Source organism: Lagopus muta, chromosome 12 (genome assembly GCF_023343835.1).
Source record: "Lagopus muta isolate bLagMut1 chromosome 12, bLagMut1 primary, whole genome shotgun sequence".
Taxonomy (NCBI): Eukaryota; Metazoa; Chordata; class Aves; order Galliformes; family Phasianidae; genus Lagopus; species Lagopus muta.
Window position 1 is genome coordinate 5,991,300 of NC_064444.1, and position 26,317 is coordinate 6,017,616.

Here is a 26,317-nt window from a genome sequence, read left to right on the forward strand (position 1 = left end):
AATAGATGCTTCCCAGCTGCTGGAGTGAGTGGGGTCCCCTGCTGCTATCTCTGTCTGTCTCAGCAGCTGGGACGGAGCTTCCTGCTGCTTCAAGGGCAGTTGGTCTTTTTCTCCACTTTTAGAATGGAAAGAATGAAAGATGCCTAAAGCATTCTCACTAACTGAAAAGAGTCCTTAGCCAACAGGAGAGTAGATCTTACTTTTTGGGGAAAGCCGTCACTGACACCTCGTTATTTTCTGCTGCCTTACTTTGATTTAATGGGAACAAAAAAAGAAAATTGGAAGGGAAAAAAGGGTTAATATTGAATATAATACTGAAGGTACTGTAGAGGAGTTGTCACTTAAATTTAAGCATTCTAAGAAATTGAGTGAATTGAATAAACAGTTTTTCTGACTGTTGTGAGTCATATCCTGGGAAAACATAGTAACAGATAGCATGCCTGCATAAAGATTTAAGTAAATCACTTTGTGTTATTACAATAGCTCTTCAATTGAACTGAAGTTACTAGAAATCCCCTTAACAAATTAACCCAGTTATTCTTAATAGCAATTGTAGCTTTTTGTAACTACATTCACATTAGTCATCATAGGAATAGAAATATTTCTAATTAGCAAAATGGCAATAAATTGCATGTTATTTTAGTGACTGGAAATGTGTTGTGCTTTCAGCTCTGAGCAAACTTTGCGTTGCTACATTATTTTCAGTATGATTCCATGTCGTAGTTTGCCAGAAGATCTTCTGTCTGTACAGTTCTACAAGTACTTCTGTACTCTACAAAACAAGAAATGACAGAAATATGTTGTAAAAATGTATCCTCTCTGTTGGGAGGTTTTTTATTACACATACATGTAGTCCAAATAATTTTAAACTTACATTTCCACCAAGTCTCATCTTTGCTTTAACAAGTGTTTTTTATTAACTGGAATGATGGGTTTTTCATTTTGAACTGAAATCTCCTTTTTGTGTTTTTAAAAGGGCATATATCTGAAGGCTTATTTTTGAAAGCTGAAATGCAATATGTTGAAAAAGCTGTTGCAAACTCTTTTTCTGTAATTGAAAAAATACATGAGTTAGGCTTAAAAGTGTAAAGAATGATACAGCTACTATCTGTGCTGACTCAGGCCAACTTGCTTCCATGCTGGTCTGACCTTCAAAAGGAGTTAGGAAAATCACTTGAGGAGAAGAGAATGTCTGTGTAAAAATGAGAATAAAAACTTTTCATCGCTGCATGCAAAATATCAAGTATAATACATGTTATCATTTTGATCTTCACATAGCATTTTCCTAATATTAGCAATACATCCCAAAAGAATACTTTTTTAATAGTCACAAATTATGCACTAATAAATTCTTACTTCTTAAAAATGTAATAAGAAGCGTCATTGCAACTGTGTTACTATAACAGCACATTTTTATTGTATTTTGCTATATGTTAGTAATACTCAGATCCAAATGTATTTTGTTCTTTATATCTAACTAATACATAGTGATCAGAATGGCAAGGGTGATTTGAATGGTCATAAGAACAAGTAAAACATCTATATTGGTCAGGCAAGAACTTTGGTCAGGTTTTTTTTTAGGTTTTTGTGTGTTGGTTTTTTTTGTTCCAGAAGAAATGTGTGAAAATTACACAGATGTGTAGTTTTGAGTACCACATCCATTAAGTAAGCAGTTCTACAAGTTGACTGTAGAATATTTTCTAGGAGGAAATTAATTTAATCTCATTAAATTAATAAGATGGTCCAATTAGACATGGTAGCTAACATCTGTTTCCAGATGTATTACAGAGAAGGGATAGGGCTGCTGCATTGAATATTCTTCACAGATACGATAGCATGTGGCCTGTGTCACATGATGCCACGGTGTTAGGGGTTTATTATATGGTTGGTCACTAGTCTACAAGACTTGGTGTCTGCAGATGCTATGATGCATTCACAGATAAGGGGCTGGGATGAGGCCAATGCAATGAACTTCAACAAGACAAGTGCTGGATCCTGCACTTGGGTCATAACTATTTGAAAGGAGATTGTGGCAAGGGGGAGATTGGTGGCCTCACTGTCCCTGGAGGTGTTCAAGAAACACTTAGATGTTGTGTAAGGGACAGAGTTCAGAGGGGAAATATTGGTGGTAGGTGGATGATTGGATTAGATGATCTTGGAAGTCTTTTCCAACCTTGGTGATTCAATGATTCCATGATTAGTATTTCAACTAAGCTTATAAGTGACTGTATTTTTCCACTAAGCTCCTTTTAAGGAGTTCACTGCATCATTTACTTAATGCCCTACCTTCTGATTAATATAATTTCTATCTGCCACGCCTGTACCTTTTCTATCTTTAGGAAATCAAGGAAACCATGAAGTAGAGCAAGCTCTGTAATTGTCCATATTGCCTTTCACTGTTATCTGGTTTTCATGGGCCATCACTAATCTTTCATGGATATTTTGGTGAAGTCCTTATCTTGATGCTGGAAAAAATGAATAAATAAAATTCCTTCCCAGATGTTACAGTACCAGTTTCTATTGTTGTTGGACTTTATCAGTCTTAGAGAGGGGAAAACAGAAAACATCACACATATATATTGTTCAGAAAAAACACAAACTTAGACACTCCGATGACCAGAATCCCATTACTCAGAGATTCCTCTGAGTAAGCAACAAGGAAGGATGTCATCATCATCATCATTAACATCATCATCATCATGCTATACTCAAGACCACACCATCTGTTTCCTTAGATTCAGAATCCATAATCTAATGATCAATGTACATTACCACTTTGCCGTAGGGTCTGAACGGCTGAGTGAGTGACAAAATACATCCCTGCCAGACCCCTTTCTTTATGTTGGACCATTTTTTCTTGTAGTAACTTTTATTATTTTCACTGCTGTTTTCCACTTGTAATGGGATTGACAAAGTCAATTCACTGAATAAATCTAAGGAATGTCCAGTTCTAATAGACTGACTTTAAAACTGACTGTATAAAGCAGTAGTTTTGCTCAGAAACTGAAGTGCATTATCACTAGCTGAGACCAAAAAGAAATGCAGCCTTTGGCCTTTTTCTCTTTGGTCTGACTGTCCTTGTTCCTAGTTCAGGCTAGAAGCAGTGCTTGGTAGCAAACCATTCAGAGTATAAACACATATTTTCTGTCCACATCTCAGATGACACAATCTGAAACCACCTGAGGTCACTAGCACTGAAACCTTACTGTAAGCCTTTGGGCTGCACAGAAGCCTGGTGGCTGCTTGCACAGAGACTGTCTCTGCAATCTCTTTAAGTATCAGCTCAGGACTTCTGCTAGGAACTGCTGGCTTGCTGGACAAAGAAAGGCAACAATTCACTTGGACAGTGGAGAGGACTGCAGCTCTACTGTAATGAATTCATTATTAACACAGGGAGAGACAGAACTAAGCAGTTTCAAATTCACAAATCATTTTACTAATATCTGTGGGTTTTGGCACCTCAAGACCAGACTCCTTCCCCTGGAGAGAGTCTTTCATATTGCTTAATAATGCATCTGTTATTATGAGAAGGATGTTGAGAGTTTTGACCACGGCAACTCAGCTGAAGCAGCTGTTACTTCAGAAACTGCAAAAGCAGAAAAAGTACATCTAAAATTTTTAAATATATGCTCCCAATGTGGTCTGTTTCTCAGCTGAAAAAGGAGCCTTTGCATTGCAGCTGCCACCTGTCTGAAAAAGCTTTATAGAGAGTTTTCTTGGAGCTGCACTTGGCTGCGCATTTCAGGACATAGCCAAAGCCAACTGTTAAGAACTATTGTTAAACAGCAAATTCAGCTATTCCTCCCTACATAGATTTCTCATGACCCTGATCTTCCACCAGGGCTGGCAGTTATAGTGAGTGACATGGAAGCCTAGCAATCTCCAGAAACAAATATAATTATAAGGCTGATGATAGGCATTTGGTTCAAAGTGCTTTGGGAAATAGCAATTATGATTTAATGGAAAAATGAAGTATTGGTAACCACAACAGAAGCCCATATATCAGCCAGGTAATTATTTTCACCCGGTGAAGGGAAACTGCTGTAGGCATCCATCAGATTTCTCACAGAATGTGAGAACCCACCTGGTTGGATACAACAGTAACACTGAGGCTATGCTGTACATATAAAAGGACAGCTTTCTTGAAGGGATGTTGGGAGAGAATCCTGTGGATGTGGCGTACCTTCCAAAGATTGCACTTCATTGTATACAAGCTAACTGTGTATTATATACCTACCACTGCTTTTTCTGATGGCAGATATTAAGATATTAAGATTATTTAGATTCTGCCCCCCCCCCCCCCCCCCCTCCATCCACTTTCTCACATTAGGTAATACCACACTCCTTAGTGAATTCAATGAACTCAGCCGCAACTTTTAAGGAGCACTGGAAATAAATTCCACAGGAAGTCCTGTTTTAATGCTGTTTCATACTGCATTTTATCTCTAACTCTTTTAAATCTGGAATGGAAAAACTGAACAACACCAGTACCCTTTGTGTTTTGAAATTGCAAATCAAACATAAATTTTATGCAAATAAGAAACAGCAAGTGCCTGTTAGCACAGAGAATTTCGGAGTTCTGGATTTCTCACACTGATGTGCAGAGAGCAATGGGAATCATAAACATTTTGATGCATTTCTAGTGTTTTCTAGAGCTAAAGGGCAAGTGTCCTGTCCCTGTTTACATATTATTTTATCTTTCTTGACTCCTCCAAATTAACACACAGAGCCATACTTGAATTTATGACTTTTACAGACATGTGTGGCCTTATACTGACAAAAAATGCAGCTCAAAAGAAAAGGAAAATTTATAGTTCAGCCCAATACTGTATGCCAAAATCTAAAAATGGCTTAACATGGCTTATTAAATGATCAGACTTCAAGCAGCTTGTTCTAATTTGTAGACCAGAAATGTTAGGCTCTTCTGTTCTTCCCCAAATGCTGTGGAAACAAATTAGCTTTTTAAAAAATTAGGCAATTATTGGAGGAAATGCTATGCAATTATATATAATAAATACTCATATTGTATGCAAAATGTTCTCTAAAAGATGTCAAATAATTGCTGTGTCAGAAGATACTGCAAGAAAAAAAGTCTATGATGGTTTAGGACCTAGAGCACATTGAAAGGGTTTGAATCAGGTTTCTAGTCAAACATATTGTCTTAATGTGGACAAATCATATAGCCTTTTAGTACATGGCAGATTTGCATCTTAAATGAGATACAGGAGTACAATAATATTAGCAACAGAACACACAGGGATCTAGCGTATCTTATTTTATATAGATTTATACATTATTTTAGTAACATTATCAATTTAGATTAGGAAGCAAATTTTGTACATCATTGATCATGAAATAATTGTATTGGCTATGAAAGAAATTATATTTGGAATTTTTCTGGAGCCAATGGAGTTGTGTAGGCTGAATTCCACTCAAACTGATAATGCTTGGTTTCCAAAACAAACTGATGTTAGAAAGATCATGTAGATAACTAATGCCAGCTGAATCATTTGATTGTATCCAGGCATAGGTGTGCCACAACCACACTGACAGTGCAGAAAAAGATTGGAGAGAACTTATTTTGATACTGTAGCACAGAGAAATAGTCCAAGCTTTCAGGCCAGTTCTCAAACTGAGATGGTAGGATAGCATTCTGTGCTGCTCTGTGCCTGGCAGGGAGTTAGACATGTCTTGTTCTCCACAGCCCTTTGTCCTCCTGCATGCTGGCTGCTGGCACAGTGCCTACAATCTGAATAGCTAATCCCAGTGTTTTTCAGAAGAAAATGTTACAGGGCAGGTAGAAGTCCCTGGTGTATCTCCAGCTTGTGAAACAGCTGGAATTGCTGCACCATTTTCTTTTTGCGTAGGTACCATGCAATTTAGCTATCTCATTTTGTCAGGAGGTGGCCTGTGTGGTGCTTGTGGTACCATAGAGACATGAAGAAGCAGTAAAGCTTGAAGTTTGACTCTGTATATGGGCGGGAGAGATTAGATTAGCACACAAAGCTGAAATACTGACCAATGCCTGGTGGCAATATTTGTACATGAATTTCTGAATTTAAAGTCATTAACATGGTGAAGGGAGTGGGACTAAATTACACATCATAGTTGCTAGGGAAGAATTCAAATTTTCAGCTATTTATTTCTCTTTATTAGTGCCAACTCTTTCATGATAAAAATCTTCTGCTATTTCTTCCTAATTCCTACTAATATTACAACATAGTAATATATATTGTGTGCTTTGCATGTATTAGAAAAATGCACTAAGCCACAACCATGCATTTAATTGCTGAGTAGTTAAGTAATCAGTATGTAGATACGCATGTATTTATTTTTTGCATTTGTGTACACATCTCCTTAAAATGGTAATATACATGTGTTTGTGTATGCAGACACTAAGAATTGTGCAAAATGACATAGAATCCTTTTAAAAACAAATTTTAGGAAAGTCAAACTACTCTCCTTAATACTTTTGCATAACATATGATTAGATTTATGCTGAAAATTAATTTCCCATTCCTGTAGATATTTTTGCATATGCTTAAGCCACTGCACTGTGGATACACTTATGATCAATCAATTGCCACCAAGATTTATTTAAATATGAGTCTATGTGTGTCTGGAACTAGGGATACGTATTAGGTAATTGATAAAGAATATGCATTTATTTGAATGGATGTGCATCTTGATCTTTGATCATACTGTAGCAGACTTTGATCCTTTTGCTATGGCACTTAAGGCCATTGGTAAATGACTTTAAAGTGGAAATCTTGTTGTAATAATACATTGTATAATTGTTCATTTTAGTTGGCATTAAGGGGTGGGAGGAATGTTTTGTTTTGCTTTTTGCCCTAACAATTGTCTAGGGATTAATCAGACTTGCTGATTTATTTCCATATCAAAGTTAAGTAGTAAATATTATATTAGCAGATGCCTGCATCAAAAACCTCCATTTGGATATCAGCCCTCAATATGAAGTCTCTATTATGGCATACAACTCCTGTACAGTAATTATCATTTTCATTGTTCTCAGACAGGAACACACTAGTGGCCCAGTTATGAATGTTCTTACATATTTCCTCCAACAGATAATTGCAATACAGTTACAGCACATCTCAATGAGGCCTAGAGTTGAAAGCTTATAAATTACTCCTCAGTGTTTTCCATCTGTGGCTAATTTATGATGTGAGCGAGTGATATAACGACACGGTGGTCCTAATTTGTGATCATCCATTCAGCAGAATTCAGACTTACATTATGGAAAAGCAAAAAGTGCTTTCAGACGAGCCTATGAAATTTACTTAAGGAGAACACACTGTAGACCACGGCTGTCCAACCTCTCAGCTTGCCTGAAGAAAGGAGTTGTCTTAGGCCACATACATGTAGGTCACTCTGAAAGTAGTGTCTCTATTTATTTCCATAGAAACTGCAACAGATAGAATGAACACAGTAACACTGGTAGAACAAATTCTCAGTTACAAAACACCATTTTTTAACACATTCACCACCATTAGCTTCACATTTTTGCCTGCAGTATCCCCAACAAGAGCATGCATGCTGCACTTGTAAAAATCAGCATCAGCAGAGGTAACCCACTGTCACTACTGCTGCTCACATCCACTGTTTGGTCTCCATAAACGTTCAGCAAGCATCAATGAATGTCAGTGGGTGTCATTTTTTTCCACGTGGAGGAATTCAATTCCACCCCTTTGCTTCATACATACTTTCAAGTCAGATGTCATTTTGTCAGACCGCCTCTCTGCTGTCATCTGTTGAACAGTAACAGAATATTGGCAGGAAGGTTCAACTAACATCTGCCTCTTGATGTTGTATTACACTGTAAAATAGGAGACATTACTTTTGGGGCAGCCCTTATAAAACCTGTTCTCAGATTCCTTTATTAAAATGGAAGATGTGGCTGCATATTTTTTGTCATTCACAGGACTATGTTTAGTCAGTATAACAAAATGTATAGACGTGTTTGCCATAACTTGAGTTAGCACTGCACTACCCCCCATGCCCTTGTTTCAGCCCAGATGGGATTAGTAGCACACTGATGTTTGGTAGTTGCATTTCTCAGAGACTGCACTGCAAGCTGTGCTGAGCCACGTGCTTGCCATAGACAATCAGTCAGATATTGCAGAGTGGGACTTTACAAACCAACACGTTTGTACAAACCATCCGTTTATACTCCAGTAAAAACTGAAAAGGAGGTAAAAATTCAGTTACAAATCACTAATAATTTTGGCTTTACGTTGGTCAGCTTTTATCAGAAACTTGATGTACTGGATTTGTTTATTTTACTCATCTTGGTCGTACTATACTGTTATGTATGCAATGCATTGACTAGTGCAGTGGTTTTGGGAGGCTGTTCCTTTTTTAAAGTGTTTTTCCTATGTGAAAACAAAGATAAAGAATGATGCAGCATCCCTTGAAGATAAGCAAAAGCGTGGAATCACCTCGGTTAGAGACAACAATGGCCAGACGTAATTTATTTCATACCCCTGAATGAAAGCTGACTTCATTCTTTGTGAATGGAGATTGTTTCAATACAATTACCCTCTCTAAAGCTTTAAACAAACTGGCTTTAAATATTTCAAATGATGTGGCTTTTGTCACTTCCTGAGAACAATATTTTCATTGTCTAATAGATCTCACTCTGAATTTTCTTCTGATAACCTGCTTTAATTACTTAACCACATACCATTATCTCTTACTCAGTTAAAATTCCTTATAAGAAGCCCTGTCAATTACATTTTCTGGGAGCTGCTGGTTCAAATTTTTCAGTAGAGATCATATAGCTCAAATCTTTCATCAAAGAAGGGATTCTCATAGGTATTAAAGCATTTGGCATATAAGAGTTTATATACATATATATACATATATCTCACAGATCATCTACAATCCTATAAAAGTAATCTTTAATTCAATTACAAGGACCTTGTAACTTATATCTAATGAAAAATTGAGAGGCTGACCTAATGATTAGGAGGATACTCTCCTCTGCTAGCACTGTGGTTTGGGATGGCCAGTGGGAAAACCACCTGCTGAGTATTGAAACATTTGCCAACAAGTGCCACAATTCATCTACAAGCATTACTCATCTCCTGCCGTTCTGCACAGAACCAGGTCTTTTTCTGTTCTGGCATTCATCTGGATTCATGATTGCTCTGTCCGCTGACAACTGACCATAGCATGTTAGGAAAGCAGTCCTGCTTTCTTGATTCGAAGAGGAAATGAGCCAGAAAACCTGACTACTGGAGAAGGAAGGGAGCAAAGAAGCTGCAGGTTTTTCATTCACTTTCAGATTTCCAAGCAGGAGGGTCTGATGGGTCTTGACTGTATTGGCCCAGACTTGAGAATATCAGATTTGAATGGAAAGAAGAAATAGCTGATGATGGCTTATTGAAAATAGTTACATTGGCTTTCAGGAGTAATCATGTTCATGTTTGCCGATTAAAATAACTTATGGTTGCTTGGCTAAAAACCACCATGTGCAAATCCACCCTTATTTATCTACATGTCATTGACTTTTTTTTTTTTTTTTTGCATAGACTGACATCACAGGTCCCAGTCTGAATTTAAATAACTATAATTTGCATTTTTGACAAGTTCAGTTTACAATAAATGTTCAAATCTCCTGAATCTTAACTATGATGCGAGTTGGCCCAAATCAACTGCCAGCCAGAAAGCTGCGTAACACAGCACAAGCAGGTATTAGACCTTCAAGTTTATTTCCTCCACAAACCTTTATTTTAATTGACTTATAGCATCACTCATATTTGAAAAGTTTGTTTTGCTGAAATCCTACAGTGAAAAGCAGTATGTTGCCATATGCAGGTGCAGTGATTGCAGCACATCTTAAGCAATGCAGCAAGACTTTTTTTGTTATCACAAGTTTAGCAGAACCAATGACTGATATACAAGCAGACCCTCATATTTTATCTGTTCTCAGCTAACCTAATCTTTCTTATCTTATGCTTCAGCAACTGTGGATAACTGAGATAGATGCATTTAGAAGATTGTCACATAATTGCATGGGACGGCAAAACAATTCCTGACATTTTCTTACCCTTGGGATGACAACATCTGCAGGAGAAAATGTTCTCAAGTGGGTTTCTGTCATGCTTTCTAGAAACTTTTCTGTTAAGGCTTCCTGCAAGGAAAAGAAAATTAGAAAAATTATTTAGTATACAGGATAATTTTTATTTTTTTCCTCTCTCAAACTAGTAGGATGTTTGCAATGGACAGAAGTAAATTACCTGAAATAAACACCAGTTTTAAGACAAAGTTTGTATACTTTTGTCCATCCAGGTGCTGAAGTGGTGAAAAAATGGACCCAGAACTATGAGTGCTGTCTGTGAAATGAATCTAGAGATATTCTTTATAGCTGTTGAATGTGCTGAACTAGATCACATATGTATAAGAGTTGCATTTATTCCTTCCTTTCATTCTGCTTTGACAACTCCTGTAATGCGTCACTATTGAATACTTCCTTATGAATACTTTACTGTTAAACAAAACCAGTTGCACATCCTGTTGGAGAAATTATCTTGAGGGCATGTAGTGAAAATAGTTAAATTACTCATCATAAGAAATGACTGACTTTCCAAGGGCTGAACAGTCACATAGTGTTGTAGGACAGGAGACATATGGCTGATGAGATTAATAAAATGAAACACACTTTTAGTGCCCATTTATTTCAGAGCCCTTTCACCAACTTATCAATAAGAATTAATTCAGGTCCATCCTTTTCATCCTATTAATGTAATAGGTTTAATAATGTAAATCATTCAAAATAATAAAAATAATGAATATATCTCCTAGCTGCTGAGAAAATGAGAGCACACTCTTAGTTCAAGTTGTTTGTTTGTTTGTTTTGCTACTACACATAGGCCTTTTCAGAACTCAACTTCAGGATCCCGTTGATAAAATTTCTGTAGTACGTCCCATGGACTTCAGGTCACATGATTTCTATGTCTCATTCCCTTGAAAATTGAATTCCTATAGCTTTAAAGCTTCACATCCATTACTAAATCTTACAGAATTTGAACTAAATCACTGAATTTGTGTTTGCCTGAAAAAAAAGTTTGCAACATTGTGAACAAATCTTCAATCAGCATTAAAAGAGAGTGTTACGAACATAAAAAGTGTAATAGATTGAATTTTTAGCTACCATAGCAGGCAAAATGTTGAAGTTCCAAAGTCAGAAAACTGAAGAGAGCTGCACATATATTCCTTAAGAAAAGGAATCTGATTATCTTTTACAGCTGGACTTGTCAGAGTCATCTGCATGAGGACTGCATGTCTTACAGTATCAGCACTTCGTTACCTCTTTTGCTTGCCGAGGTGCTGGTCTAACAGTGTTTTTGTAACCATAACAGCTACATACGGAAGGTTGGCTGGTGCCAGAATACTGGGAAGCGTAAAAATAGGTCAAAGTACTTCTCTTCCATTATATATATTCCCAGGGTGGAGGTGAGGGGGAGAGCATAAACAAATGAACACTTGTACTCAGCAATATAGTGTTAGCATAGTCTCAAGGAAGACAATGTGAGGCATATAAAGAGGCTGACCACATGCTGTGCTTCTGTCCTAACCAACAGTTAAGTCAGCTGGAGCAGGGAATACACAAAGCATCCTTTCTAAGTTGTTTCAGGTCTTTTTTGATTGTAACACACCCCAATAAGCTGTTCTAGGCCTTATGCTAGTGCCCATAGAATAGACTAAGGATATGTTAACTATTCAAACCTGATAGCCAGACCAAGCAGTTAAAAACAGGGAAAAGGCTGCTAAAAGACACCAGAAAGATACACTTTCCATACAAAATGCATTGACTATGGGCGTAGTATAAACAGTAAACACAACAGATAACACAACTATAAACGTCTGAAAGAACAAGGCTGACTACAAGTGAAATCACAAAAATAAAAGGGAAACTACTATAATTCTTCCTCGTGGCTTCTTTTCTACCTACTCTGGCACACTCAAGGAGAACTGATGTATGCACACCCATCACCTTGCTCCAACACTGCATTTCCATACACAAAGCAGCAGAAAGGCAGATCATACATATTTATTTCTGCTGGCAACTGCTCACACCCCATTCAAAAAACGTTTTGGATATTCCATCTCATTTGTTATCTCCCTGTTGGCATTATGATTCCAGTCAGAAAGGCACTGCATTCAGCTATCTCTGAGATCACCCATCACGCTTAAAGCTGTGTAAGCAGGGAAAGCACAGGCATGATTATGTTCATTCTGCAAGTTCTCGGTCCTTTTCCGTTGCTACAGACACATGTGCCCTTGAAGACACTACATGCCATATTTTTATTGAAAAATTTAAATGAAATTGACAGGGGAGTTATTTTTCTTTCCCAGTTCTTGCTGTAAGGACTTGGCTGTAGCACGTGGGGAAAGGAAATGCTCACCCTGTTATTTTACATGCTGCGCACACAATCTGTATTAAGTAGGCTTCAGTTGACAGCATGAAAACACTTGGATTTACACATCACTAATACTCCACTACAGTATATGGGCCTCTTCCTGTGATAACATCCGCAGAGCAGTGCCCCAGAAGAGCACAGTATGACCACGCACAGGCTAAAGCTGCTCGTTGGAAGTTTGCCATGCCAAGCTTCAGGCTGTTCTTTTCCAGCACTGGCATCCAGCCTAACTTCACAGCAGGCTTTAACACAGCGCAGAAATTGGTACCAGTCTTCCTAAAATGCCATGCCTATGAGATTATTTATTAAAAGATTTATATCTTGTTAATGATCTCAGAGCCATCCGTGGGTGGCCTTGCTTTAGAAACCGCTCCTGTAAATTGATGATTAGGAAGTAACACAAAGGATTTGTTCCAGAGGAGCACTATTTTCTCTTTAATTAATACAGAAACTTCAGAGGAAGATACTCTCATCTCCATCTCCTTCAGGGGAGAGTGAATCTTCGTCTCTATATCATAAGCTTTAAAACATAAGCACTCTTTTGCCCATATGTATTATTTTTGCAGGCATAGGCAATTTAGCTTGTTACTGGGGTTCTTTTCTCCTTGTCCTCAGAGATGGCTTGACAGCTTTGGATAATATAGAGCTCAAGGGCAAAAAAGTAGCTGAGCAAATGAAAAGGTTTATAAGGATGGGTCTTGAAAGCAGACAGGGTAGATATCATGCTTCTTTTTTGCATAGTAATTGCACAGTATACTCACTGTGGAAAAGGAACTGCTGATTACATCTGGAGACTAATAAGGCTGGTAGGAGAGGACTGTTCTGTGGATCTCTAAGTAACATCACCATGTGGTCATTACATAAAGCCTGAAACAGAAAGGGGAGTAGAGCAATTGGTAAATTCCAGGCTCAAATTCAGATCAAAGAGATTGAAAGTCCAAGCCAAGTCCTAGAGCTGTGCAGAATTATAAAAGATCAATCTCTGGTGGACTGAAGAGGACTCCTATGCATTTTGTGCAGTAGAAATTTATGAGAACTTAATGTTGGAGTACTGCAGTTGATTTTATTACTGAGGCTATACCTGGACCTGCCACAGGTGTGGGACAGAACATGCTCTAAGGCCACATTTTTCCAATCTGTTTGGACTAGGAATGTGGCAGGATCACACAGGTACTTCCTTTGAAAACTGAGGCAAGGCAGTAAATGTGTGCCAAATTCTCCTCCCAGATAGGAATCTAATGAGCACCTATCTTCAGCTGCTCAGTTTACACAGACTAAAATAAGCTTTCATACCTGAGAAGAAGCTACTTCATAATTGACAGCTCAAAGAGATCTCTGAGGAGATGTGTCATGGCTGCAGTAACAGGGGCAGAGGATTCAAGTAGTAAGACAGTTCAGTGCTTGTCTAGTGAACTGGATTCTCAAGGTCTGGCAGACACTCCATGTAATTAACACAAGTAAGTGATTTAAACCAGGGTTTGGGAGATGGTAATGTTGTGTTCCTCATTTTCTGGGTATCCAACTCGAGATATCTAAGCTAATATTTCTGATTTGCAGATGTGACAAGATGTCTGTTGCATTGCCATCTGTTCTGACTGGAAACGTGCTGTACAATGTAATTGCTTTTAAAAGTTAAACCCTATGCTTCTCAAACCAGGCAATCAAAGCAAGACAGTGTATTTGGCACTGCATGAGTACGGATGATGTGCAGCAGGGAATGTAGGAGGTTATGCAGCGAAGGAAAGGACTTGGTCAAGTAGCGAGCATTGCCTGTTCCTGTACAAGGCCTATGAGATTGTAATAAGAGTTCATACCATAAGACATGCATGCCAAAATAAGACTGCACAGGCAAGTGGAGAGGAAACTTCAAGCCTGGCAGCAAAATCTGTCCTTCATAAACTTAAAGTCCTTTTGCGTCCAGGTTTTGGGAGAGTTGCCATCACTAGTTTGCACTGTAGAGCTCCTCAAAGGTAGCAGCTTGTTCCACTGGCCCCTGTGCAAATCTTTAATAAAGGCAGATCTCTGACAAACAATCTTGTAATTTAAATATAACAAAATACTTGATGGGGAGATACAAAAACATGAGAGGAGCTCAAAGAAAAAGTGTATTTCAGAGATGTGTTACAGTGATCTCTCTTGGCCCATATCAAACCTAACACGCTGCAATTAGTTAATACATTGCTCAGCCCCAGATTTGTACTGATACTGAATAGGTTAAAGATCCTTTAGTCATCATAAGACAGCATCTTTTTCTACGGTACTGTTTTCTTTAATAAATCACCTCCTACTAGTTCATTGGAAACAGCCAGTAATATACCATAGGGTGCCTACTACAGGAGGGCTCCGAGCCTGGAGCCACCCAAAAATTCAATAGAACTGTCCTACTAATATCTTTGAAACCGAAGATTCTTGAGACCTTCTTAAGTTTCCCTATGAAATCCTTTCGTGCTTTTCCTGACCAATGAAAACAACGAAATACAAGTCCATACAAGTCAAAGAGCTGCAGGAAAACCTGGTGCAAATTGAAAAACAAAAATTCCGATGTTGGTGGGCTTCAGAACTAGGCTGTGGTGAACTCTGTAACAATCGAACAAAGCAGCCCCCTAATGTTCTGTAGGACATGTAAACAGAGAGCCATGTCTGCAAGGCAGCGGGCTGAGTTTCTTCTGTGGGGCTGTTATTGCTGTAGCCAGACCAAATACATGACAAAGTAAAACAGATCTTTGTCTTTCCTCCTCAGTACAAAGTACAAGCGAAGCTCAGCTTCAGAGAGAAGATAGATAAAACTGCATAAGACTGCTTTCTTATGCATATTCAGTTAGCAACAGAAGTAAGACTTAATACAGATTTTTATTACTCCTTTTCTTCTAATCCTCCTAACTCCCGTTTATGTCTCTCTTCTGCAAAAGGTAAGTTTTTGAAAGCATGATTTAAAATGTGCATCCATAAGAAGAGAAAAGCAAAAGCATACATATCCTGGATGTTAAAAATACACCCATCTGTACATCTCTCCTATGTCAGGCATAGGCTCCCTTGCTGAGATCAGGTCATCTTGTACTGTTCTATGAGATATCTTTGAACGGAAAGAGCTGGTGCAAGGCACCTCAGAGGACCAAATGAAGGAACTAAGATCCTGATCATGCTTTCAAGCAAGACAACTTATGAAATGGAGCTATCACAAGCCTTGAATTGAACTATGCTTAATAAGTGAAGGGTTCAGAACAAGTACCTGCATGTCCTCGTGAATTGCTAAAGAAGATCCACGCTCCTTGCTGCTGCTTCACTGGTAGTGCAGAGTAATTGAGGCATCATGCTATGTTCTGCTGCTATTCTGAAAACTTCACCTTTAAGCAGTTCCATGCTGTTCCTATTTGAAAAGAAAGACTTATTAGGCCTCCATAACATCTCGCTGTGTCCCACAGAAGCTCAGACCTGCAGCAGACTTGCCATAGGCACAGATTCTACAGTTCGTACACTGTGAACATTAAATAATAACAAAAAGAATGCATGTAAAATGCAGGAATTTTCCTGTCACAGAGTAGAGCATTGCGAAAGGCTTGGGAAACCCCCTGAGATGCGAACATGGTGAATAATGTATTTAATGCTTAGCAGTTTACCTCTGGAACGGCATGAAAATGGGGATACGTTAAGGAAGGGTGTTCTGCTGCTTTCTTTCACCAACTTCCTCTGTAGAAACATTCCCTTATCCTGAAAGCACCGAGTGATCCGTAAGATAAAACAGCTGTCAAATATATGTGGGAAAGTAGCCAAAGCTTCTGCAAACACTGAGCATATGAGAAGAAAGCCTCCCCCTGCACCTCGGCCTGGCACAGGCAGATTGGTGAGGACAAAACTGTTGGGCTTTGTGCTTGCAGGCAAGCTGTGTTGCAATGAACCAACTGTGTGCTCTGAACGAAGATTCATTAGGTTTTCTGATGTTGTGTAACATTCTTGCTGTGGCAGTAAAACAACATTAGCTTTCCAGCTCTGCATCCACTGAGGCTTTTAAAAATCCTGTGAATTTATCTCTAGACATTTGCAAGGACATTTTAATGGAGAAAGACATTGTTGTAGATTTCTTTACCTCAAACAACAGGGAAGCAGAGCACCCTCTGTCAAAGAAAAACCCCAAAGCCAGAAACAAGAGAAAAATTCTCTAGGGGACCAGATAAATACTGTTCTGCTTAGAGATAGATAGTATTTTTTGTTTAAAGCCTTTGTTGTCTAGATTTTTCGACTGAGGCTTCTGCTGTGTGAAAATGGGCTATGCATTGTGTGTGACTTGTTATTAGTCATTGTTTTCCCAGGGATGTTTGGTGTCCTAAAGGAATATGCGAACTACAGATGGTGCCCAAAGCAAGGGAATGTGGAATATAGCTTGGAGTGTGACAGAGTGCCTGAAAGCCCGTTTGTCTGGCAGTATGGTCCAGGAGAGCAAAGTAGAGTCGAAAGGCTCTTTGCTCCTATTATGCTATATCAAACTGTTTGTTGAAAGACTGTTCATTTTCCTTTTCTTTCTGTGCCGCCCACCCAAAAAATCTAAACATTTAAAAGCCCAGTTTGAACTGTGGAATGTGTGGGGCATTCTTCTCTTGCCTGATGGGACAATGTGTGCCATGGGGGACTGCCGAGGTAATTATTTATTGACTCCAAGTAATTCCGGGAGCTTATTGTATGAAATTCCAGTGCACTGTATTGTGTCAAAACTATGCTTAATTTAATAACTAATTTAATTAGCTTTTGTATTCCCTGTGCTAACGTGGAAATACACCTCCCAGGCTATAGCAAATGGATTTCATGGGTTATGCTTGCTCTCCAGTGGCTTAAGCTGTTTTTAAATGATTTTTATTTTAGATTTAAGAGTTTTTCCATACAATTATAGCTCACTTTCAAGCAGAAAAAGCAAAATAAAGAAAATTAAGAGGGGATTTTTAACTTGCAATTCTCAAAAAAGTAATATCTAAGTGAAGATATCATAATTCTAGTAAATTAAGGTGGACTAGTTCTTACTGTCTGCAGTCCCATGAAGAGGCATTCACCACCCCTGCTGTGCTAGTTCATCTACACTGTGGATGCAACAAGTAAGCAAACAAACATAGCTGCCTAGAACATAAATATGTGGTAAAAGTACTGAGATTATGAAGAGAAGATCATTTTAAATCAAGGTGAAAAGGTGGGCTGTTAGTTATTTTGAAGAATCTAAGTTCTGAAAAGCAAGAAGTTGAGTTCCCCTCAAAATGTTGTTTCAAAATTTTCAATACAATCAAGTCATTGTAAGGCAAGGCATATTCAAATGGATCATTCAGACACTTGGAAATGTAATTGTTTTAGTTTCATTAGAGAACTTGTGGAAACGGACAAAACAGTCACATAGGTATTGTCACAGACCTTTTCTCAGAACTGTTCCTGATAAAACCACACAGTCTGTGCCATTATACAGGGTGAGACTTTTTTTGCTTCATCAGCAGGAGGAGCAGTGGGTCATGACTAAAACGGGACAAACAGGATGCAACGTAACCTAAATATTAGTATTCCGCTTTAATTTATATGTTCAGATTTAGAAGAGGTTGAAGCTGTGCTATATTGCTTGTATATGATTTAACACCTCTGTGATAGCAATACAATGAAAGAGAAACCTAGTGATTTAAATGCAGTCAGAAAACAAGATTGCTGATGTAGCAATGACATCCACATATCTTGAAGATGTACAACTTCTGGAATACAAGTAATCAAATTTGCCAGATAATTTAATTCAGATGTTTTGTGGTTACTGGAAAACAAACAAAGACCACAAACTGAGAGAGAGGCCTAAATATCCTATAATGATTTATTAGGAAAACTTTCAGCCTACATAAGTGGTCCTATAAAATTGACTTAATAACTGAGATACTGAACACAGTAAAACCAGACATTTTTGTCTTACAGTTTAATGTAACTGTATCCTACAGCAACATTCTGAAAACTCAAGCAGATGTTCTTTAAATAAATTGTTTCATGAAATGTACTGCTCTTTTCTTTTGGTTCAGCTATAGAGACTTTACAAACTCCAATGGCTGGCAGAAAGAAAACAACTACCCTGTTGACTAAAGCATACATTGTTAGTTCAAAAGCAATAATAACAAGAGATATTAAGGCCATAATCAGGTGAAAATTTACTCCTCTTTGAACTTCCACAGCTGAACTGCAAGGACAGTGTGAAAATGTTGTGATGATGTTGAAAGCTCAGTCTTTCTAAGGGATGAGGTGATGCAGTGATGCACTGATCCCAAACCAAAGCCAGCCTGCTGTCTCAGAAGCAAGGTGATTCTGAGTGCTCCTCTGACTACAGACATGAGTGGGTTCTTTATGCAGAATTTGAAGGGCTTCTTTCGCTACCACAAAAGCAAAGGAGACTCGATTTTCTCAATATTATCAGGATACTGTGTTACAGCAAGGCAGTATATACAAGCCTAATCTAACAAAAGCACAAGTGAAAAGATTCCTCCTGATTTCAGTGGCCTCCACTAATTTATTAAGGAAACAATTACCTTTAAATTCACGTACCCTGGGTAAAGGGAACATAATACTGACAGCAGTTCCCTCGACTGAGGAGCTTTATTTCCATACCAGCTTAGAACAACTATTTTATAGTAAGAAATTCAGGAATAGAGTTTTAACAGCAGAAGTGAGACCACACATAGGGCGCATGAACACGTAGATTAAGATGTCTTTACATACTGCATATGAACACAAGGAGGCTGTGTTTAAATTCCCAGTGTGGTGGTTCACATGGTGCTCTGAGGGGGAACACGTGGCTGTAGTGTTCAAGAAATTGCTTCACCTGCACATCCTCGTTGTTTTTGTGATGCAGTGTTTCCAGTACGCTTATGTTTAACAGTTTCCCTCTCTCTCTCTCTCTGGTTGCAGTGAATAAGCTGTCATTTGGCAAAATAACAGTGAGTTACGTTCACTTCATTATTTATTGAGATGCATTTTTGCTTCAGGGATATTTTATATTTGGTGACTGATAGATTTAGTTTTCAGCTGTAAGAAACCTGTTCAGGAATGTCTCTGAGTCACATGTGTGCGATGTAGGAGTGTAATTCTAACATGGCATTAATATAAAAATAGAGAATGTCACTGGATAGATCTGTCACCATAAGTGTAAAATAATGTTAAGTACATTGCCATCAGGCACAAAGGCTGCCCCTGGCAAGCTGCTGGAAACGTGGCAAGAAACAAGCATCTGTTAAACTCTGAATTCTTTTAATGAAGGCACTTCATAAAAGTATTGGTATTTGCTTTCTACTTGAGAGATGAATAGAAATGACTTGCTTGAGTTCATCAGGAATGCATGTTATAAATGAGGTATCAAACACCTGCATCTGTGCTCATTTTGTAGTCATACCTATTTTAGTGAAGCTATTCATAGTTGGAGCCTTTCTATAAAGGAGATCTGGGTGCTTTTTTTTTTTGTAAACACAGGAATTCAAATGAAGAACTGAAATTCTCTTTTAAATTCTCCACGTAATACAAGTGTTGGATGGTAAATTTATTTTTTTATCTTCTGAAAGTAATTTATGAGAAAAAGTTCAGAAAGCTCTTAAGACCCTGAAATTCTGTTCTTTAGAAATAATTCAGACTGTCTGGGGGAGTTTGTGTAATCATCAGAATCAGACATCACTTATGTGTTTGGCAAATTGTTACCATTTTTTTTTTCCCATTTTGATTTGATTAATTAGACCACAATGAAGACACTGAAATAAAATGGACTGCTTACTTCTTCCTTTGTTTGAAAAATAAACATTTGGTTTGAGATCATGTTTTTCCACTTGAGTGCATGAGAATATACTTCTGTGAGCTTTGATTTTTAAAGATTTATTTGCAAAGCGTTCAACATGTTTCTGGTCAGCTTTCATTATTTGAATTTCTGATTTTTTACTAATCTATACTATTTCAACCATGTTCATATTCTTTGGAAGTAATTACTGAAATATACTATTCAGAAGCTTTCAACTGCTTTGCCATCTGTTAATAGAGAGGTAAACTTGACAAATCTGTGAGAAAAAAAGTTCCCTAGCAATTTTGAATCTTTCCACCTCAATACACAACTTGTACAGTCATTAAAGAGTTCTGTAACATAACCACGTGAAATTATGAGAAGAGATGGGGTGAAAGTATTACAAAGTGATGACAGCTGATTCCTAATTTCATCATTCATTATATTTCCAGTCTCTATGAACAGCTTGAGATAAGCTGATTTTTGTGGTTGGTATGTTCATGGTTAACACAATGATATTTCTTGAGACATATGTACTTTGCAAAGTATTTAAACCAGGGGAAGAGCCTGTCTGAACTACATAAAATAAGGATAATTTAGGACATACTGAACTCATGTGAAAATCCCCTTTTCCTTCTGCATAAGGAATGAGGCATGAGTCAAAGCAGGAAAACAAGTTTGACACTGCTCCATTTTCAGGATCACTGAATAAAATGGAGAAAGATGCAATGAATGGAGGAAAAGCCCCTCACTACAAATCAAAGTTCAGGTTGTTTACCTTTTTGTCTAACCTGAGAGTCAGGCTAAATTAACACTGTAGTTTCAAGATCCAGAAAAGAAGAAAAGGAAAAGCCTCACAAGTGTCCTTGACAAGGTATTTTCACACCACTTTAAAATAATTGTATTTGTATCAGTATTTGTTGGGAATCAAGGCAAGGGATAGTGGCCCCAAACTGCTTTGCAAAATGCCATCTGCCTGCTAGATTATACCTAATAATGGAATGATAACATGGTCAAATACTGAAATAACAGTCGAGAACAGACTTGAAGACGGTTCTCCATTGTTTGGATGTTCTTCTATTTTCAGAGCCTTAAATATATTTTATGGGATGTAACAGGTGTTTCCATGTTGGTATTTAGATATTTATTTTCCTATTTCTATAGTTAAAACTAATCTTACAGCCTTCAGTCTTCCATGACATTAGAATTACCTGATAAACAGGTGGTTGTTTCCTTTGAAGTAGTGAATTATACAATGTGGACTAGGTAATCCATATATCATTCCCTACACAACACAAAACATGAGATTCTTGAGAGCTTGGGCAATAGCTTTGACTCCACTTCAGGCTGCAGGGTCTGGGTTAGTGCTTGCTCCAGTATGATGGAAGTGTTTTGTCCTTGGCTGGTCTTAAAGAAGTATCTGTAAACATAGGCACATGAAGGTGGATTGTGAGATATAATCTCCCTAACAAGCAGCATTTAACTTGTTTTCTCTGAAGAGCGATTTCATCATCTAAAAAGCAAAGATCATCCTTGCTGTAAGAATAGTCAGTCATTACTAAAAGAGTAACACTTTAGCATTTGGAACTTCCTATGTCTAAACTTCTAGTGTTTATTATTAACTTTGGTGATAGTAGTGAAGAGGAGGTAATGCTCCAGGCTCTTTGAAGTCATGTGGTAATACAAGTGTATTAGCTTTCATTTAAAAAGGAAGAGTTCCTATCTTGTTACTGTAGCCTTTGACCTTTCATTTACATGAAACAGAAGCAAATAACCTATGCACAACTGACTTCTACTGCATAATTCGCCATGCAAACATCAGTACATACCAATTTCATTACTTGCACATTTCTATTCTGATCTTGCAGACAGCTCTCATATCTGATGAGAAATGCTAGATAAGAATAAACCTTGACTGTCTCTAAATTCTGGTGATATAGGAATCTAGATTGTGAGCAGTGGGCTAGTTCTATTACATGTATATTAGAACATTACATGTAAGTGAAACATACTTAGATCTAAAAGTTACAAACTCCAAACTGAAAATTAAGGCTTCCTATAGGATCTCAAAGACGTATTCTAAGACAAAGGAACAAATGAAAAGGAAAAATACTTTGCTGCTCAAAAAAAAAAATATAAATCTATGTGAAGAGGGCTGTTGTCTGAAGAATTACACACCCTGCAGTTCAATTTGCAGCTCCTGATACTTGTTTCTTCACAGGGCACCATGCCACTATGTTATAACCACAGGTGGTGGCAGTGAACGTGGCTTTAAAACAAATGACAGGACCTCCGTTGCATTCTTCCATCTCTTGTTTAGGGAAAATATTCTGCTGGCGCTGTGCGTAATTGTTATGTTTCCTTAATGTGTACCTCCAGCAGCCTGATCTTCTGTTCTTGTGCTGGAGAAGTGTTTAGAAGCTTATGGTCCATGCCTTGTTCCAAATGACTTTTCCACTCCACAGAGAGTTGGATAGTGCCCTTAGGAAACGTGCGATTCAGTCACTGCAATTCTCTTTTAATTATTAATTTCTAATCTTCATTTATATTTCACTGAACTGCAGAAAATCTCCAGTCATCACAATGCCACTTCCATCTCCTAACAGCCTGAAATATTTATTAAACTCATTAAGTTCCAGTCTCAGTAGCTAATTACAACAAACTTATGTTTGTGGAAACAAATCTAGCCATGAAGATTAAATTTAAATGAGTGTTAAAAACTCCTTGCCTTCGGAGACTTTTGTTTTTCCTCTTTTTAATTTGTCATGCTGATTTGCAAGGCTTCCTAACTATTCTGGTAACATTAGCACTGTTGATAATAACAGATACTGTTTGTCTTGGAGAACTGCCAAGTACTCTAAGTACATATCTAATTTGTCCAGACAGTTTTAAAGTCTCTTGAATTTAAATTATAAGTTTAACCTGCAGACTTACAACAGCTAATTACAGATTAGAATTTGGAGTGTTTTTTTTTTAAAAACAAAATGAACAACCAGAATTCTTTGAAGCTAAGGTAACTGAACAAATTCTCCTCTTTTTGTACAATAACTACCACCAACATAGATACTCAAGTACGGCTCCCAGGTTTGTGCATGTGGACTTAGTGCCATTTAAAGGTTTCAATAGACATTAATCACGTAGCTGACCTTGAGGATGCTGCTAGACCTAAACCTATGCACAATATATTTTCTGTGGAAGAAAAGCACCTTGCCATTGCTGGGGAAAAGATGCTCCTTTGAAACATCTTACAAGTCGAAGCCTCTCTCAGAACATCTCTGGAGGACTCCCCTTCTCCAGGAGTGATAGATAAGCTGTGGTGGGCAACACAACAGAGTAGTCTCCAGTCTTGCACTGCCTTCCAAAACAAAATCCTCGCTAACAGTTCCCCCCCCCCAGCAAAATCTTCCTGTGAAAACACAGAAGTGTATTTGGATGCCATAACATAAGTGCTAGGTACTTAGATAGTGACTCTTAGATAGTACTTGCACTTAGATACTAAGGACTACTTAGATAGTAACTCGCAAAGAGTTAATTACCTTCCTTTCTACTTACTTCCTGGAAGTTGTTCCTAAGGGTACTGATGTATCTTTGTATTGATTTCCCAAAAGTCACTGCAGTGATTCTCCATATACAGGCTGTACAAACCTATGATAGCACTCCCCTCTCCCTTTGAGGGAAAGGGAGCAATTCTCTTTCCCTCAGGAAGATCCAGCTGTTGGACTGAGTCCTACAGTTTGTTTATGGGTATACACAATATAGGACATCTATACTGACATCAGATGTTTCATGAGTTGCTTTATATTTCCTAGCAAAAATTTGCTATGACGTTTATGGTTGCAGCACTGCTGATTTGTCATACTCTGAGCTAGCTAAAATCCTGCCTAGCTAGAAGTAGCAGGGAAACACGACTTGAGTGGAGCTATGCTCCAGCAGAGACTTTCAGGAGAATCCAACTCTCATACACAGCAAGGAGCCTGTGAAGCCTCATTAATAATTTTCAGCAAACCAATACCCAGTTTTACTGCAACTACTTTTGCTGAGAAGCGGTATGAGTGTAGCAGTTAGACAAATCAATACAGTGGGAAAGGCATTACAACAAAGATGTGACGACAAAAGGACCAGCACAACAGAAAGGTGCTATAAACAAAGATTGCTCACCTGTATCAGAAGATTCCAGGTTCACAGGGGAAAGCTTCACCAAGGAGGGATCTCCAGAAAGAGATCCTTCCCAGTGGCAGTCAACCGTTAAATGAGGACTAAGAGAGGTGCAGCCAGGCTGCAGCCCTTCTGCTCACACAGCTGAATTGCCTTCACCTGTGCTCCCAGGACTGACCAGGTTCTTTCCCCAGGTGCTCAATCAGTGGGTCAGGCTGGGACTCAACTGTTCTCATACATTCAGAGATTTTGAGAATTTTGTAAGAATTGTCAGTTATGTGGATAGTCAGGAAGATTCTCTAAATGAGAAAGGCAGTGTATTTGGTTTTTGCTATTTACAGACTTCTGCTTCAGTTTCAGTAGAGCAATGGATATAGAGATTGTAGAAAACAGCCTGTCGTGACTTAGTGATGATGAGATTAAATTGCCTCAGTGTCATAGGCCTTGGTATTACAAAATTTCCATGTTTCAGAATTACGTGGCAGCACAAAAATTCTGCAAAGCTCAGCTGTCAATGATAACAGTACATCTAAGGAAACAGGACATTAAAAAATCGAAGTTATAACTGAAGTGATAGCTTTAATAATAATATCAGTTTGAGTGTCAAAAGACAGAAGTTAGAAATTCTTAAAAAGGCAAAAAGTCTCCCACATAATAACCCTTTGAATGGAAATATTCATTGTTGGTTTTTTTTACATAAAACTTGAATTATATTTCAATGTCTTTATGTCATCTACATTTTATCTGTAAATTAAGTTCAGTACATGCCATGGAAAGACCTACAGTACAGCATTGGACATGAAGATGAGTGTGCAAGGCTCACTTCTGACATCTGCTGGATGGAATTTCAGGTTTATTGGCAGAGGGAATTTGTCTTGACCTGCAGCAGACGGGGTATAAAATGTTATGGTGGTGTAGAACAGAATTCCTTTATGCACGCACTAGGTCTAGCGTATCCTTCAGAGGTGTGTAGCAAGTCCATTTCACACTGTCAGCTTTTCAGGCTAGGGCATGCAGAGGGACTGGGTGCAAAAGTCACAAGATAAGTACTACAGGGTTTGTGATTTCGTGAGTCCTGCCCTTGGAATTTAGAAAACTTGCTGAGTATTATTTTCATACTGTTTTGGAAAATATTTGTGGGCACACTATGAGTGAGGTTACTTAGACAAAGAAGCTTGGAATTGAACATTGAATGTCTCTCTGTCATTGTGTGCTGAAATGAAATAGATTTTAGGAAAAAGTAGAAAAAGTAGCCCTATTTTATTTATTTTTTTAATCCAAAGGAATAGGAGTTGCATGAGTTATCCTGGCTTGATAATCATCATAGTATATTGCCAAGTAAAATCAGACTTTTGTCTTAAAATGTTTCTTAACTGCCAGTCACTAAGTAACTGCAGAACATGAGTCATGGTACAGTGACATTAGACAGGGTTCAAAGGAACTAGTTTACAGACAACTTAGCTTTTTGAGTTGCTGTCAGCCACAGCATGTTGCACTATGCATTCCAAATGCACTTGTACTCCAGTATACAAAGTAATGGTGGTATATTGTGCAGGGTAGAATTACTTCAATATTTGACTTTCCAGTTTTACAATTCAAGGCAAGGCATGCATGAGTGTAGAATGGCTTGAGTTTGAAGGAGTCTTGAAAACCATCTAGCGTACATTTTGGAGTTCCAAACAGTTCATTTATGCTGAATATAAAGCCTTGTCTTTCTTTATCTAGGGGCTTCAGGCTTCAATACACTTTCTAAAAGTGACAAAAATCCTCCAAACCTGTATTTAAGGTCAGGATTTTTAATGCACATGATCAAACACATCTACTAGACTGGAGAGAATATGGCTTATTGGATTTTTGACATTTCAAGATGTATCTCTGCCTCCTGAACATCAGCATTTTGTTCTGTCCCTCTTTAGACAAGACTGGACAGTAATGTCTTTTTTTCTTTTCTCTCTCT

General features: G+C 38.0%; 1 protein-coding gene and 1 long non-coding RNA gene across 3 annotated transcripts in view; one reads left to right on the top strand and one right to left on the bottom strand.

Annotated features, from left to right (window-relative positions):
- Positions 1-5,924: 5,924 nt before the first annotated feature.
- LOC125699159 (uncharacterized) lies at positions 5,925-24,448 on the bottom strand. 2 transcript variants are annotated; one of them, XR_007379464.1, is made up of 6 exons: positions 24,364-24,448; positions 15,676-15,813; positions 13,208-13,313; positions 10,073-10,156; positions 7,725-7,837; positions 5,925-7,426 (listed from the first exon to the last, which is right to left on the bottom strand). It is a non-coding gene; the product is annotated as an uncharacterized LOC125699159 (long non-coding RNA). The 2 variants fall into 2 exon arrangements; XR_007379463.1 differs by having other exon boundaries at positions 5,926-7,837.
- ADAMTS18 (ADAM metallopeptidase with thrombospondin type 1 motif 18) overlaps positions 18,303-26,317 on the top strand; it is an 87,092-nt gene continuing 79,077 nt past the window's right edge. Inside the window, exon 1 of the mRNA XM_048958393.1 lies at positions 18,303-21,079. The gene's annotated coding sequence lies outside the window, so the exon portion shown is untranslated. The remainder of the gene's footprint in view (positions 21,080-26,317) is intronic.